Here is a 5,129-nt window from a genome sequence, read left to right on the forward strand (position 1 = left end):
TTTGGAAAACGTCTGAAACTTGTCTGGTAGACGGTCGAATCATGGAAGGAAAACTGGTTGCTCGTCGATAAGAAACTTTCGAACTGGGCAGACAAGTGTAGATGGGAACGCTAAAGATACATAGATCAATACACGTTGCTCTTTCGATTTAGTCGATCCTTTACAGTGGGCAACGAAATCATTATGATTGGATACAAGAGTTACATTTTGTATGTCTCAATGATAATGTGACTCCAGTAATACTAAAATATATTCTCTGTTCTCAAGAAAAAACAAATAAACAATTTAACTTATCTCAACTTTTCCTCCATCAAGTATTTATTAACATTAAAAACAAGATACTTCATTTAATTAGACATTGGACGTTTATTAAATATAAATTTGTATACTTTTAAAATATACTTTAAAAAAATATAGGTAAAATTGTGAAATAAAAAGAAGAAGTAAATTAAAAAAGTTAAAAATAACTATATAATCAGCAAATTTTATTAACACATTAAAATAAGGACGAAAAGAAAGTTAGACGAATTAGGAAAGGATTGCAAAAATAAATATATTTTCATCATCGTTGAAGTTTCATGTTAGGAAAAAGTGTTTGAAATATCATTTTCTAAAGCAATAGTTTTAATAGTTTCATAATTTTTCTTATTGCGCTTGTAATTATTGGCTAGTTGTCTCTTTTTATGTCTCTTTTACGAGTTGGATGTCTATTTAAGGGAGTGGACTCCCGTGCCTTGCATGGCTCGTACGCACTCACGCAGCTCCACATCACTGTGTACGTACACGGAACTTGAAGGGCTTGCGATCGTCCTATTTTTGTCTCGACAATGCAAATTTGAGACCTCTCAATAGTCGTTTCCGCTAGATAAATGTTCAAAATTGTGCGCAAGCTCCTATAGGTAGTCTACTTTTGCTTTTTTGCGTCATAATTAATAATATTCAGCAGTATTTCGCGATTAAAAGAAGCAATATGGTGGCGCGATAGTGCTGCCGAGTTGTCTGAACAAACGCTGCTGAATATTATTAATTATGACACAAAAAAGCAAAAGTAGACTACCTATATAGGAGGTTGCGCACAATTTTGAACATTTATCTAGCGGAAACGACTATTGAGAGGTCTCAAATTTGCATTGTCGAGACAAAAATAGGACAATATGCAAGCCCTTGCAGTTCCGTGTACGTATACAGTGATGTGGAGCTGTGTGAGTGCGTACGAGGGCATACAAGGCACGGGAGGCCACTCCCTTAAACATATCCCGACACGATTAAACACAAAGCAGAAGGAAGCAGCATGAATGAAGTGAATAGGGAATGAAGTTTTATTTTGGGCAACATTGATGTCACGCTTTCGTTACTCGATAACAGATTTTTATGGATTTAAGAAATTACGGTTAATAAGCTTCCAGAGATTAATAGCGTTCCTGTGTATCTTCATTATTCCAGTAAACCTCTGTAACAGAATAGCATCTCGTCCTATAATCTAAAAGTTGAAAAACGGTATGTCTATATAAACTAACGAGCTAAGTTATTATATAGTGCCTTGGGACTATAATTTCCGACCAATCACCGAAAAATATTACGTAACAGAAACTTTTTTAAAATTATTTATTTTAAGTTACTGTAACATCGATTTACTGTAAGAGCTGATCGAATAAGATATGTCTTTTGAGACATTGTAATTAATTAGTCGGAACGTAATTGGATATTCGAGATTAAACCTTTACTAAAACCTACTTAGATGCTTTCGAAAGATAATCTCAGATGCATTACTCAATTTTATTAATACTATACATTATACAATTTCAGAACAATATTATTAATATTAAAAAAGGATGAGCATCATGAAGAAACAAATAATTAAAAATCATCTGAAAATATATTCGACAGGAAGACCCACATATTGTTTAACAGACGTCGCCAAAATACCGGATATTCCACGTCTGCTTAGCTAGCCCCCAAACTTAAATAAAATTTAAGGAAAAATTGCATAATAATGCACTATTTACGCATTCTTCAAATCCGTAAGAAAAAAATTTTGCGCTCGCTCCGTTTAATGCAAACAAATTTATTTAAATGGTGGGGGGGGGCTGAGTGGGCTGCCAGTAAGCCTCCCCACGTATTAATGATAAGCAATATTGACAGAAAAACATGCAGGATTTATGCGGTAATTATGCGCAATCGTATAAGAGCAATTTCGATTTCTGCGCTTCATCCCCTAAGGGACTTCCCTCGTGGTGCTGTAACGGGGCAAACCTTTTCTGCCCGTCACGAAAGCACCCTGACCCCCCGAAGGGCCTAGCTCCCTCCTCGGCGGACACCCCAGTACGGAGGTGGTCCGCGAGATTGGAGGTATGGGTGTCCGCGGAATAAAAAATCCTTCCCCGTTAACGCCCCTTCACCCCTCGCGGATAGAGCCGCGTCTTCGTGCGAGCGCGGCAAGTCGCTGGTCGCGGTGTCCTCCACCCCGGGACCCCGGTGTGGCCGCCACCAAGAGGACTCGTCACCCTCCCAGGAAGGACACACGCCTGTCATCGCCCCGTAGCTGCCACGGGACAAAAGAATAGCCTGGGGATGTCATGGTGGTGGCACACCGGAAGGAGCCCCTACAGCTCCTGGGTGGGGAAAGCCGCAAGCCGGCGGCGAGAAGAGCGCGTCGATCGATACGCGATCGATTTGGAGATCAAGACAATTAACGGCTAACCGCGAGGCAAAACGGAACCTGTGCTACGCGAGCGAGCCCCTTTTTCCGTGGCTAGAGTTTCCTCGTATTTCGCGCGCGCGTATGTTTGTGGTGTTCCTCCACGCCGTCCACCCCGTAGAGGACGCCCCGTAATCAGCGACTCCGAGGTCTCCAAAATTTAGGTAGGGCCCACTGGTTGGCTTTCCTTTGTGGTGTACGTGTGTGTGAGAGTGCGGATCGAGCGTGTGTGTCCGCGAGCGTGCTCTGGAGCACCCTTTTCGTCCGCGACAGGACCACCACCGGAGGTGAAATCCGTTAGATTTCTCCATCCGTTTCGCGAATCTCCCGCGTAACCTTGCGCAGTTTGAGAACGCGCCGCGTTTCGAAGGAGAGGGCCCCTTCGAAACGCAAAACCGTTAATTACCGGCGTAACCCATCTTTTTGGTTGTATTTTCATACTAGGGCGGACTATCTGTTTGCGAGCCCTTCTATAGAATAAGTCGCGCCGGCTTTTTCTCCGTTTTCGTAACGTAGATTTGTATCGGGATTTCCGCACCGCGTATCTCTTTCAACGCGTAGTCGCCACACCCTTTCCTCAACGGTGTGTGTACCGCGGAATTCCCCCGCGTCGGTTTCGATTCAATAAAGAAATCTACTTAAACGTACGCGGATCAAAGTTTATTTCCTCTTTCGACCTCTCCTGGGTTTCGCTCTCCGTAGAGCAGCCGGAAGAATGAAAGTAACGGATGCGTGCACTTGGCACTGGCGCCCAATTGGAACAAAGTGCAGACAGAGTAAAATTGGAATTTTTGTACCTTTACTCAATTGTTCCTAACTGCGGTATTTATCCACAGATTTTCTTCAACAAAAGCTTGTTTTCTTCGTAAAAGTGCGATCTATACGTAAACAATAAGACACGGGACATAATTTGACAATTTCTATTTTTCCATGGCGATGAAAGAAATATTCGTGTTCTATTTTAGCCGAAAAAATCAAAGTTTCTCATATATATTGGCTCGTAACACTTAAACTATTGAACGGAGTGGAAAATAATGGTACAAGCAATGGTTGGAAATTCGATTACCTTTAAAATGGCGTCTTGGGCGACTCAATCGGACGTTTATAACTCGAGATATAGTCTAAAATATGAACGTATGTCAGAAAAAAATCGAAAGAAAATTCAAAAATTCATATAAAAAAAAATCTATCCATAGAAAAATGTTTTCTTGCGATTTTCGAGTTTAGTAGGCCAAAATACATAAGAAAAAAATTGTGGCATTGAATGTACATTTTGACTGTAAAGTAGTGTTATCCGCTCGAAAAAATAAAGAATCTCGGTGAGCGTAACCTGGGTCTGATTTACGAATGAACGCCATATAGGCAGATTGAGATGTGGTCCGCTTGCAATAGAGAAAGAGTCTCGAAATAGTCCCCCAGGATGCGTGGAATACAGCACTGGGAATGTTAGGCGATGCCCCCATGGCGATTTTTATCGTCCCACGTCACTGTTCCTCGCTTTAAAGAAATGTCCCAGATTTTCTCCTCTCAATGTTAGGTAATCTTCAACATCCCTTTCGGACTTCCGATACGGCTCGTTGGACTTTGATTTGGTACGGTGTGCACGTGGATGCCGATTCCACGTTTCTGTTTCTCGTCTCAGTGTCGTCTTTTTTTATATTCTGCATAGGCTCGCTGAAGTTAGCTGAAATTTGAACAAATATTTTTCCATTTACAATTCTAAATCTGGGGAAATGTTTGTTAACCTCTTCGGGCCTGCTGTACATTGTACACGTGCTTTAGGATTATTTTTTAATAGTAGATAATTAATTTCATAAAGAATAGACGTCAAATATTCACAATTTATGCCTATGTAAGTGTTTTCTTGTCGCAATTAGCAATATTTGTTGAAAAAATGTTACAAATGGTTTGACATTAATAAAACACACTCGTGTTGGGTAACTACGTAACTAGTAAGCGTTTATTTTAACAAATTCAGAATGTTCTTTTTAATTTATTTTTCTATACATTGATAAGAAAATTAATTTTTAACAAATCGCAATAGAAGCAAATACTTAAAACATTGAAAATTTAAAAACTATTTCTTGTATTTTTATATCATCAAGAAATAGAACTATATTTACGGTTACTTGCTCTTACTTCAAGAAATGATTATTATTTAACAATTAGTATTAATGTAAATATATATATAAATTATTGAACTCGGACAAGATATATATTTATATTATTTCTTACAAGCTTCACCGTGAAACATTTTATGATTTATACAAGAAGTCATATTTATTCATTTACATTTAAATTTCTTTTAGACCATAAATAAATTAATATGTATCAGTGTACATTACCAATATATATATTATAGTATATAACGTATATGTATATTATATTGCATTGATTAAAATCCACATATATATTATTATTTTTCGCTACA

Source organism: Hylaeus volcanicus, chromosome 1, assembly GCF_026283585.1.
Source record: "Hylaeus volcanicus isolate JK05 chromosome 1, UHH_iyHylVolc1.0_haploid, whole genome shotgun sequence".
NCBI classification, from domain to species: domain Eukaryota; kingdom Metazoa; phylum Arthropoda; class Insecta; order Hymenoptera; family Colletidae; genus Hylaeus; species Hylaeus volcanicus.